Source organism: Ranitomeya imitator, chromosome 4 (genome assembly GCF_032444005.1).
Source record: "Ranitomeya imitator isolate aRanImi1 chromosome 4, aRanImi1.pri, whole genome shotgun sequence".
NCBI lineage: Eukaryota > Metazoa > Chordata > Amphibia > Anura > Dendrobatidae > Ranitomeya > Ranitomeya imitator.
The window spans coordinates 681,857,721-681,871,149 of NC_091285.1; the positions used below are offsets into that span (position 1 = coordinate 681,857,721).

At 45.8% G+C, this 13,429-nt stretch overlaps 1 non-coding gene across 1 annotated transcript; it reads left to right on the top strand.

Moving 5' to 3' along the window:
* Nucleotides 1-5,940: 5,940 nt before the first annotated feature.
* TRNAL-AAG (transfer RNA leucine (anticodon AAG)) lies at nt 5,941-6,022 on the top strand. The gene has a single exon. It is a non-coding gene; the product is annotated as a tRNA-Leu (tRNA).
* The last annotated feature ends 7,407 nt before the right edge of the window (nt 6,023-13,429 follow it).

Consider the following 13,429-nt stretch of genomic DNA (forward strand, 5'->3'; position numbering starts at 1 on the left):
AACTGGCACAGACTTTTGAGATCTTGTTACTTGTATTTGCACAGCTGTCAGTCACCTGTCCTTTTCCTGACATGTCATTAACTTTTACCTTAGTACTCACAATCAGTCACGGATTTCTCATGCACAGGACACTTATGGCACCTGATGCACCTCACTGACTATAATGAGTTCACAGATTTCATCTGGGCCATTTTCAAGGCCGTGCTCATACCACATCCAGTTTCCCACCTCCTCAAAAGAAGAAATCTTAGTTAACAGCCTCCAGCCAGTTGGAGGCTGGCAGTTGACTTGAGCCGCAGTGCACATGTCGCCGGCGTCTGACGTCATTGTCAGTCGCAGGCAAGTGTGTCCTTCACCTGAGGCTGCGTGGAGGGAGTGAGCTGAGCTGAGCCCGCCGCAGGAGCATGGTCAGGTAAGAACACGTGTTTTTTTTTTGAGAGCGGCGATCCAGGGGGGGGGGGGGGGGCCCGGGGCAGAGATGCTGGACACACTGGGGCAGAATGCTGGACACAGGGGCAGAAAGCTGGACACAGGGGCAGAACGCTGGACACAGGGCAGAAATCTGGACACAGGGGGCAGAATGCTGGACACAGGGGGCAGAAATCTGGACACAGGGGGCAGAATGCTGGACACAGGGGGCAGAAATCTGGACACAGGGGGCAGAATGCTGGACACACTGAGGCAGAACGCTGGACACACTGGGGCAGAACGCTGGACACACTGGGGCAGAATGCTGGACACAGGGGCAGAATGCTGGACACGGTCAGAATGCTGGACACAGGGGCAGAATGCTGGACACAGGGGCAGAATGCTGGACACAGGGGCAGAATGCTGGACACTGGGGGCAGTATGCTGGACACAGGGGGCAGAAATCTGGACACAGGGGCAGAAAGCTGGAGACAGGGGCAGAACGCTGGACACAGGGGGCAGAAATCTGGACACAGGGGGCAGAATGCTGGACACAGGGGGCAGAATGCTGGACACAGGGGGCAGAAATCTGGACACAGGGGCAGAAAGCTGGACACAGGGGCAGAACGCTGGACACGGGGCAGAATGCTGGACACAGGGGGCAGAATGCTGGACACAGGGGGCAGAACGCTGGACACAGGGGCAGACGCTGGACACAGGGGGCAGAAATCTGGACACAGGGGGCAGAATGCTGGACACAGGGGGCAGAATGCTGGACACAGGGGGCAGAATGCTGGACACAGGGGGCAGAACGCTGGACACAGGGGCAGACGCTGGACACACTGGGGCACAATGGTGGACACGGGCAGAATGCTGGACACACTGGGGCAGAACGCTGGACACACTGAGGCAGAATGCTGGACACACTGGGGCAGAACGCTGGACACACTGGGGCAGAACGCTGGACACAGGGGCAGAATGCTGGACACAGGGGGCAGAATGCTGGACACAGGGGCAGAATGCTGGACACGGTCAGAATGCTGGACACAGGGGCAGAATGCTGGACACAGGGGCAGAATGCTGGACACAGGGGCAGAATGCTGGACACATGAGCAGAATGCTGGACATGAGGGGCAGAATGCTGGACACAGGGGCAGAATGAGAGACGCGGGGCAGAATGGAGATATGGGGCATGATTGGAGATGGGGAAGGATGAAAGACATGGGGCATGATTGGAGACACGGGGGGCAGAATTGGAGACAGATGGAGCAGGATTGGAGACAGATCGTGCAGGATCATAGGGCAGGATGGATATGATGGAGACAGATGGGGCAGGATGGGGAGATCATATGGGGCAGAATGGATACTCATGAGGGCAGGATGGGAGTACATATGGCTGATGCCAGGAATGAGACACACGGTGGCCAGGATGGGGAATATTATTACCATAGGGACTAATTTAGGGATATTATTACTGCAGTGATGTATTTATTTTATTTTTTGAGGACACTGTTTTAAATGAGGGGGTGGTCCTGTTACTGTGTAGAGTGACCCTATGTCGCCTCTTTTTCTTCATGTGGTGTAATGTAGAAGTTGGGAAAAATTAAGTAATGTGTTCTACAAACGGAGCTCGAGATAACTGTTATTTCCTGCAGAGACGAGTCCTAGCTGGAAGAAGTGATGGCGGTCTGTGCTGGATGAAAGATGAAAAACAAAGATGACGTCACTGGTGAGTCAGTGTGTTACCTATACACTGACACTATACACTGTATACTATATACAGAGCTCCTGTATCATTTCACTAGTGATCACTGTATTATCTGTACAGACACTGCATACTAAGTACAGATCTCCTGTGTATAATGGCACTTATGGTGATAGTATGGTGCTTTTTTTTATTACTGATCAGAATTGTAGTATTCAGTCACTATGTGGTGGTAATATGCGATCTGGTCATGGTGTAGCGTTATTTGTTCCTTGTATGTGATATTATTGGTAATTTTAAAAATTGAAAAATAAATATAAATATATCTAAATTGTATTGCATATTTTAACAAATATTTAATAAGTTACAGCAGAGTAGGGCTCGGCCAAAAGTGTCTACAGTGTTATGTTGGCGGCTTAAAAAATCTTTTGGCCAAAACAAAAGCTGCCGGTTATATGTGTGATCTGGTGATGGGCACTGTTATTGTGTGATAGGTGAGAAGTGGAGTTTTTCCAAGAAAGAGAAGGGGTACTGTGGACAGTTCGAGGGGTGGAGCGTGGAGGCGGGGCTGGGGTGGAGCCTGGTCGGAGTCTCAAGGGGGCCCTGAAAATTTTGCCAGTATGGGGCCCCGAAATTTCTAGTGGCAGCTCTGCTGCCATGTAACTAAGCTGGTAATGTGTGTACCTCTGGGCTGAGCTCGATTCGTTAAGACTTGTATTTCACTAACGAGCCTTACAGGTTATTTGTCAGTAGGATCAACTCTCTTAGGTCTGTCCCACACGTCCAGATAATTCCGGTACCGGAAAAATCGGTACCGGAGTTATCTGTGTCCGTGTGCTCATGTGGAACATCAGTGTGGCACACATGCGGCAGCCTTGTGCCGTCCATGTGCCGACTGGGTACCACACGCACCATGCAGGAGACAGCGCTAGAGTGTGCGGTACGTGTTTTACTCGGACCCATTGACTTTAATGGGTCCGTGTGATCCATGTGTTCTCACAAACACTGACATGTCTCCGTGTTTTTCAAACGGACACACGGTCCATGAAAACACGCTGACATGTGCAGAGACACATTGATTTTAATGTGTCTACATGAGTCAGTGTCTCCGGTACATGAGGAAACTGACACCTCACGTACCGGAGCCACTGACGTGTGAAACCGGCCTTAGGCCGGAGTCACACTAAACGTATGAGAAAGCGGTCCGAGAGTCGCACGAGTTTAATGCGAGTGTCTTGTAAGTACAATCCGACTGCAATGAGATTTTAACATGAGCTTATACATAGAGAATTGCTCTGTCATTTACACATCAGTTTCAAAGGAAATATTCTTCAAAATATAAGTACTCTATATAGATACAGTATATGTAATAGATGGAGATAGATTAGATAAATAGAATAAAAGGTGGCAATTCATGTGCCGTGTACAGAAATTCCACAGTGTTAGAACAGATATGTACACAAAGAATACATATATGGTATATATAGATGTCAGTTACACACACACATTATATATATAAAGTACAGACCAAAAGTTTGGACACACCTTCTCATTTAAAGATTTTTCTGTATTTTCATGACGAAGAAAATTGTACATTTACACTGAAGGCATCAAAACTATGAATTAACACATGTGGAATTATATACTTAACAAAAAAATGTGAAACAACTGAAAATATGTCTTATATTCTAGGTTCTTCAAAGTAGCCACCTTTTGCTTTGATGACTGCTTTGCACACTCTTGGCATTCTCTTGATGAGCTTCAAGAGGTAGTCACCGGGATTGGTTTTCACTTCACAGGTGTGCGCTGTCAGGTTTAATCAGTGGGATTTCTTGCCTTATAAATGGGGTTGGGACCATCAGTTGTGTTGAGCAGAAGTCTGGTGGATACACAGCTGATAGTCCTACTGAATAGACTGTTAGATTTTGTTTTATGGCAAAAAAAAAGCAGCTAAGTAAAGAAAAACGAGTGGCCATCATTACTTTAAGAAACGAAGGTCAGTCAGTCTGAAAAATTGGGAAAATTTTGAAAGTGTCCCCAAGTACTGTGGCAAAAACCATCAAGCGCTACAAAGAAACTGGCTCACATGAGGACCGCCCCAGGAAAGGAAGACCAAGAGTCACCTCTGCTTCTGAGGATAAGTTTATCCGAGTCACCAGCATCAGAAATCGCAGGTTACCAGCAGCTCAGATTAGAGAACAGGTCAATGCCACACATAGTTCTAGCAGCAGACACATCTCTACAACAACTGTTAAGAGGAGACTTTGTGCAGCAGGCCTTCATGGTAAAGTAGCTGCTAGGAAACCACTGCTAAGGACAGGCAACAAGCAGAAGAGACTTGTTTGGGCTAAAGAACACAAGGAATGGACATTAGACCAGTGGAAATTTGTGCTTTGGTCTGATGAGTCCAAATTTGAGATCTTTGGTTCCAACCACCGTGTCTTTGTGTGATGCAGAAAAGGTGAACGGATGGACTCTACATGCCTGGTTCCCACCGTGAAGCATGGAGGAGGAGGTGTGATGGTGTGGGGGTGCTTTACTGGTGACAGTGTTGGGGATTTATTCAAAATTGAAGGCATACTGAGCCAGCATGGCTACCACAGCATCTTGCAGCGGCATGCTATTCCATCCGGTTTGCATTTAGTTGGACCATCATTTATTTTTCAACAGGACAATGACCCCAAGCACACCCCCAGGCTGTGTAAGGGCTATTTGACCAAGAAGGAGAGTCATGGGGTGCTGCGCCAGATGACCTGAACTTCACAGTCACCAGACCTGAACCTAATCGAGATGGTTTGGGGTGAGCTGGACCACAGAGTGAAGGCAAAAGGGCCAACAAGTGCTAAGCATCTCTGGGAACTCCTTCAAGATTGTTGGGAGATCATTCCCGTTGACTACCTATTGAAGCTCATCAAGAGAATGCCAAGAGTGTGCAAATCAGACATCAAAGCAAAAGGTGGCTACTTTGAAGAACCTAGAATCTATATACATAATTGTCTAAGGGGTCACTTCCGTCTGTCTGTCTGTCCTTCTGTCACGGTTATTCGTTCGCTGATTGGTCTCGGCAGCTGCCTGTCATGGCTGCCGTGACCAATCAGCGACGGCCACAGTCTGATTAGTCCCTCCCCTACTCCCCTGCACTCACTGGCCGGCGCCCCCTCCGTAATAAGACGCCCCCATTACTAACTCCATAGTCAAATTGTATAAAAACAGACACTTAGAATAAAGTCCTTTAATTGAAAGAATGACACAGACTCCTTTAATAATTTTAAATATATATATATATCACTGACATCATATATATATATATGCATTCTATATGTATATATCTATTCCATCTATTGAATTCTAATCTGTCAGTGTCAGTGTCCGCACCACCATACACTTCAGCTGAATGTGCATCGAATGACACACATCCAGTTGAAGTATGAGCTGGTGGCAGTGTCCCCCCACCCTCACGGGCCTGTAGCAACTTCTGCGACCACGTTCATTACGCCTCTGTTCATCAGTTTTGTATCGCACTTGAAGAAATAAAACAGTTTCTGCACCTTCTCCTTTCTGACACAGTCAGATTTCATCCAAGTGTGGTCCTACGGGAGGGTTACCCTCAGTTTTTATACTGTAATCTAACCTCTGAGTGGTGATATCTCTTTCTGACTACAATCCGATAACACCAGCAAAAAAAACCCATGAGCTGCAGCTTGTACTGAACACTGGGAGGAGGTGCAGTGAGGAGCTGTCATTCTAGTTTAGTGAATACAGATTCAGCTTCAGCAATTTCTCTTTTTTTTTTACAACAAAACATCCAAAACATGAGCTTGTCAACAGGTAGCGTGGCCGAGCGGTCTAAGGCGCTGGATTAAGGCTCCAGTCTCTTCGGGGGCGTGGGTTCGAATCCCACCGCTGCCAGAAGTGTTTTATAAGCAATGATTACTGTAACTGATCATATTTCAGTGTACGATCTTTATACATAGTTATTATTAGAATATAACGTACACAATTTTTACGTTTGACACAAAAATGGTCAGATATCTACAATCTGTATTTACAGTCAATTAAGTATTTTTCCTGTTTATGCACCGGTCCTCCAGTAGGTGGCAGTATAACCACACAGAATTCACAGACTTAGGCCATGTGCACACAAAGTTTTTTAAAGGTGTTATTTAGTAGCAGGTTCATTCGCAAAATATCTGAGAACGAAAAAAGATTGCTATCAAAACATGCAAATTATTTCCTATTCATTTCGATTGTAAGGCTATGTGCATATAGATCTTGTCAAGGAGTTTTTGGATCAGAAACAAAATGTGCACACAGTCAGTCTCCTGAGTTTTTATCAGAGGAAAGTCAGCAGAAACTCTAAGTTTTTGGGAAGTTTTGTATTTTTGACGAGGATTTTGAAGGGCTTCTTGACAGTTTCTGCTCTGAAAAAAATGCAAAACTTCTCTGTGTGCACAAAAGCCACAGTATACTACTGTGTGAGCTGTGCTGTATACTACTGTGTGGGCTGTGCTGTATACTACTATGTGGGCTGTGTTATCTGCTATGCAGGTTGTGCTATTTTACTATATACTATGCAAGTTGTGCTATATACTATGCTGGCTTTGCTATAAACTATGGGGGTATATTGTATTCTATTGGGGAGGCCGTGTTATATACTATGTGGCTGTGTTATATACTATTGTGGGGGTATATTATATTCTATGGGGAGGCTGTGTGTTATGAACTGGTGGCCTGGGAGCTGCATGAGACGTACCCTGGAGAAGGTGGTACCTGTACTGACCGCAGACCCTGAACTTAAAACCGCAACTAGAAGTAGCCGTGGAATGCTGAAAAAATTGGACCTGTCCCCAAAAAACAAATCAGGAGTTGGAATTCTAGGCTCTAAAACCGGAGTCTGAACGATATAATCGGAAATACCCTGTACTCTAGCAGCAAGTTGATCCACACGAGAAGCCAATCCCTGAACATCCATGCCAGCGCCAAACTCCTGAGCCACCCAGAGGTAAAGAGGAAAAAAAAACACAACAGACTACAGAAAAAAAAATGGCTCAGCACTTTCCTTCCCTTCTTCTGAGATGCGATTAACTCATTGTTGGCCAGTTGTACTGTTATGAACTGGTGGCCTAGGAGCAGCATGAGACGTACCCTGGAGAAGGTGGTACCTGTACTGACCGCAGACCCTGAACTTAACACCGCAATTAGAAGTAGCCGTGGAATGTACCTAGCACTTCCTAGACATCTCGACACAGCCGGAGGACTAAATAACCCTAGAGATAGAAAAGGGAAAACTATCTTGCCTCAGAGAAAATCCCCAAAGAATAGACAGCCCCCCACAAATATTGACTGTGAGAGGAGAGGGAAATAACATACGCAGATATGAAATCAGGATTTAGCAAAGGAGGCCACTCCAGCTAAATAGAAAGGATAGGACAGAGTGCTAAGCAGTCAGTATTAAAACACTAGAAAATATCCACCACAGAAAATACAAAATCTCCACAACTAACTAAAGGCATGGAGGGTATATCTGCATCTCCAGAGATACCAGCTTGGCTAAACAAATCCTTATACAGACCAAGCTGGACAAGACAAAACATGGAAAAGAACTGAACAATAAGGCCCACAGCATGTGGACTGCAAAAATCAAAGCCAGAACTTATCTTTGTTGAAATGAACAGCAAAGCAGGAGAGACCAGGCAGGGATGTGAATCCTCCAGGAACAATGGACAACTGGCACTGACTAAAGGGTCAAGCAAGACTAAATAGCCCAGTCAGAATTGCAATAAGTGGACACACCTGATGAATGCTGCGATCCAAAGACAGCAGCGCTACCACTTATAACCACCGGAGGGAGCCCAAGAGCAGAATTCGCAACAGTATTCCCCCTTGAGGAGGGGTCACCGAACCCTCACCAGAGCCCCCAGGCCGATCAGGACGAGCCAAATGAAAGGCACGAACCAAATCGTCAGCATGAACATCGGAGGCAATAACCCAAGAAATATCCTCCTGACCATAACCCTTCCATTTGACAAGATACTGAAGCTTCCGCCTCGAAAAACGAGAATCCAAAATCTTCTCAACCACATACTCCAACTCCCAATCAATCAACACCGGGGCAGGAGGATCAGCAGAGGGAACAACGGGGACCACATATTTCCGCAACAAAGATCTATGAAAAACATTATGGATGGAGAAAGAGGCTGGAAGAGCCAAACGAAAAGACACTGGATTGATAATCTCAGAAATCCTATAAGGACCAATAAACCAAGGCTTAAACTTAGGGGAATAAACCTTCATAGGAACATGACGGGAAGACCAGACCAAATCCCCAACCCGAAGCTGGGAACCAACACACCGGCAACGGTTAGCAAAACGCTGAGCCTCCTCCTGAGACAACACCAAATTGTCCACAACATGAGCCTAAATTTGCTGCAACCTGTCAACCACAGAGTCCACCCCAGGACAATCAGAAGGCTCAACCTGCCCTGAGGAAAAACGAGGATGAAAACCAGAATTACAAAAGAAGGGTAAAACCAAGGTAGCAGAACTAGCCCGATTATTAAGGGCAAACTCGGCCAATGGCAAGAAAGCCACCCAATCATCCAGATGACACAAAGCATCTCAAATAAGTTTCCAAAGTCTGATTAGTTCGCTCGGTTTGGCCATTTGTCTGAGGATGAAATGCGGAAGAAAAAGACAAATCGATGCCCAGCCTAGCACAAAAGGCCCGCCAAAACCTAGAAACAAACTGGGAACCTCTATCGGACACAATATTCTCCGGAATGCCATGCAAACGAACCACATGCTGAAAGCACAACGGAACCAAATCAGAACAGGAAGGCAATTTAGGCAAAGGTACCAAATGAACCATCTTAGAAAACCGGTCACAAACCACACAGATAACCGACATCCTCTGGGAAACCGGAAGATCTGAAATAAAATCCATAGAAATATGCGTCCAAGTCCTCTCAGGGACAGGCAAAAGCAAAAGCAACCCACTAGCGCGGGAACAGCAAGGCTTGGCCTGCGCACAAGTCCCATAGGACTGCACAAAGGAACGCACATCCCATGACAAAGAAGGCCACCAGAAGGACCTACCAACCAAATCTCTGGTACCGAAAATCCCAGGATGGCCAGCCAACACAGAACAATGAACCTCAGAAATCACTTTACTAGTCCATCTGCCAGGAACAAACAGTTTCCCCACAGGACAGCGGTCAGGTTTATCAGCCTGAAATTCCTGAAGAACCCGTCGTAAATCAGGGGAGATGGCAGAAAGAATCACTCCTTCCTTCAGAATGCCGACTGGCTCAAGGACCCCAGGAGAATCAGGCAAAAAGCTCCTAGAGAGGGCATCCGCCTTAACATTCTTAGAACCCGGAAGATACGAGACCACAAAATCAAAACGGGAGAAAAACAGGGACCATTGGGCCTGTCTAGGATTCAGCCATTTGGCAGACTCGAGATAAATCAGATTCTTATGATCGGTCAAGACCACAATACGGTGCTTGGCCCCCTCAAGCCAATGTCGCCACTCCTCAAATGCCCACTTCATAGCCAACAACTCACGACTGCCGACATCATAATTGCGTTCCGCAGGCGAAAACTTTTGAGAAAAGAAGGCACACGGTTTCATCACGGAACAATCAGAATTCCTCTGAGACAAAACGGCCCCTGCCCCAATCTCAGAAGCGTCAACCTCAACCTGAAATGGAAGAGAAACATCTGGCTGACGCAACACAGGGGCAGAAGTAAATCGGCGTTTTAGCTCCTGAAAGGCAGAAACAGCTGCAGAGGACCAATTCGTCACATCAGCGCCTTTCTTGGTCAAATCGGTCAGGGGTTTAACCACACTGGAGAAGTTGGCAATGAAACGGCGATAAAAATTAGCAAAGCCCAAAAATTTCTGAAGGCTTTTCACGGATGTGGGCTGGATCCAATCATGAATGGCCTGAACCTTAACCGGATCCATTTCTATAGATGAGGGAGAAAAAATGAAGCCCAAAAAAGAAACCTTCTGTACTCCAAAGAGGCACTTAGACCCCTTCACAAACAAAGCATTATCACGAAGGATCTGAAATACCATCCTGACTTGTTGCACATGAGACTCCCAATCATCTGAAAAAATCAAAATATCATCCAAATATACAATCATGAATTTATCAAGATAATTCCGAAAGATATCATGCATGATGGACTAAAACACAGATGGAGCATTAGAGAGCCCGAATGGCATCACAAGGTATTCAAAATGGCCTTCGGGCGTATTAAACGCAGTTTTCCATTCGTCACCCTGCTTAATATGAACAAGATTATATGCCCCTCGAAGGTCAATCTTAGTAAACCAACTAGCCCTCTTAATCCTAGCAAACAAATCAGAAAGCAAAGGCAAAGGGTATTGGAATTTGACCGTGGTCTTATTCAAGAGGCGATAATCAATACAGGGTCTCAAGGAGCCATCCTTCTTGGCAACAACAAAAAAACCTGCTCCCAATGGTGAAGAAGATGGTCGAATATGCCCCTTCTCCAAAGACTCCTTAACATAGCTCCGCATGGCGGCATGTTCTGGCACAGACAGGTTGAAAAGTCGGCCCTTAGGGAACTTACAGCCTGGAATCAAGTCAATTGCACAATCACAGTCCCTGTGCGGTGGAAGGGAACTGGACTTGGGCTCATCAAATACATCCTGAAAATCAGACAAAAACTCAGGAATTTCAGAAGAAGGGGAGGAGGCAATTGACATCAAAGGAACGTCACCATGAACCCCCTGACAACCCCAACTAATCACAGACATAGATTTCCAATCTAATACCGGATTATGCACCTGTAACCATGGGAAACCCCCCCGAGGAAGCAACACATGCGAAACGCGCGTCGGGGCTCCCCTCTCCCCACACGGCAGCAGGTTGGTACTCTATATGTGTACCTCTCTATGTGCATTATGTAGGTATAGCATAGGCTTCATCTACCTGTATGTATGGGACTTTCCCTTTATGCTTGAACCTGTATCATCAGCCTGAGTATAGTATATGCCACATTATATACATCCAGCACATATTATGCACTGTATAGATAGCATTTAGCCTTTATCATGCACCTTATGGATAGCATTGCAATATACAATTGTTTGCACTAGGCACTTTATTGTGTATCCTGGTCGCTTATTGGGTATTTCCCTGCATTGGCACTTTATTCTGAATGTATTAATATACAACTGTTTGCACTAGGCATCTTACTGTGTATCTTGCTTGCATATTGGATATCTCCTTGCATTGGCACTTTATTTGAGAGTATTCATTATATGATCTATGTCTCAGTTACTTTTACGCTAATTTGATCTTAATTTGTATATTATGTAACTCAGCATTCCATGTATGATATTGTGCACTCTTTGATATCAGTATAGGTGTCCATGACTTTGGAACAGATCTATTTGCTTTATATATGTGCCTTTTGCTTCGTGTGTGGCACTAGTGTCGCCTCTTCTATTTTGCTTTATTGCATCCCATTACTTGATTTTATCTATGTATCTTTTTGTATTCTAGTTATATGGTTCTATTAATAAATTGTTATAGTTTAGCTCTTTGTGTCCATTTTTCATTCGGGTTATCTCGACTGTTATGTTTGCTAATGACAGGTGTTATGAAGGCAATCCAGAAACACAGTGTGCTTAGCGATCAGAGCGCACACAGTGATCTGACAAATACCCAAAAATACAAGAACGAGCTCTGAGATGTGGAAACTCTGTAGACTGCACACCTGATCCTATCCTAAACACAACTAAAAGCGGCTGTGGATTGCGCCTAACAACTACCTAGGCAACTCGGCACAGCCTAAGAAACTAGCTAGCCTGAAGACAGAAAAATAGGCCTGACTTGCCCCAGAGAAATTCCCCAAAGGAAAAGGCAGCCCCCCACATATAATGACTGTGAGTAAGATGAAAAGACAAAACGTAGGGATGAAATAGATTCAGCAAAGTGGGGCCCGATATTCTAGGACAGTGAGGATAGTAAAGCGAACTTTGCAGTCTACAAAAAACCCTAAAGCAAAACCACGCAAAGGGGGCAAAAAAAACCCACCGTGCCGAACTAACGGCACGGCGGTACACCCTTTGCGTCTCAGAGCTTCCAGCAAAACAAAAGACAAGCTGGACAGAAAAAAAGCAACAAAAAAGCAAAAAGCACTTAGCTATACAGAGCAGCAGGTCACAGGAACAATCAGGAGAAGCTCAGATCCAACACTGAAACATTGACAAGGAGCAAGGATAGCAGCATCAGGCGGAGTTAAGTAATGAAGCAGTTAACGAGCTCACCAGAACACCTGAGGGAGGAAGCTCAGAAGCTGCAGTACCACTTGTGACCACAGGAGTGAATTCAGCCACAGAATTCACAACAGTACCCCCCCCTTGAGGAGGGGTCACCGAACCCTCACCAGAGCCCCCAGGCCGACCAGGATGAGCCGCATGAAAGGCACAAACAAGATCGGAAGCATGAACATCAGAGGCAAAAACCCAGGAATTATCTTCCTGAGCATAACCCTTCCATTTAACCAGATACTGGAGTTTCCGTCTAGAAACACGAGAATCCAAAATCTTCTCCACAATATACTCCAATTCCCCCTCCACCAAAACCGGGGCAGGAGGCTCAACAGATGGAACCATAGGTGCCACGTATCTCCGCAACAACGACCTATGGAATACATTATGTATGGAAAAGGAGTCTGGGAGGGTCAAACGAAAAGACACAGGATTGAGAACCTCAGAAATCCTATACGGACCAATAAAACGAGGTTTAAATTTAGGAGAGGAAACCTTCATAGGAATATGACGAGAAGATAACCAAATCAGATCCCCAACACGAAGTCGGGGACCCACACGGCGTCTGCGATTAGCGAAAAGTTGAGCTTTCTCCTGGGACAAGATCAAATTGTCCACTACCTGAGTCCAGATCTGCTGCAACCTATCCACCACAGAATCCACACCAGGACAGTCCGAAGACTCAACCTGTCCTGAAGAGAAACGAGGATGGAACCCAGAATTGCAAAAAAATGGAGAAACCAAGGTAGCCGAGCTGGCCCGATTATTAAGGGCGAACTCAGCCAACGGCAAAAAGGACACCCAATCATCCTGGTCTGCAGAAACAAAACATCTCAGATATGTTTCCAAGGTCTGATTGGTTCGTTCGGTCTGGCCATTAGTCTGAGGATGCAAAGCCGAGGAAAAGGATAGGTCAATGCCCATCCTACCACAAAAGGCTCGCCAGAACCTTGAAACAAACTGGGAACCTCTGTCAGAAACAATATTCTCAGGAATGCCATGCA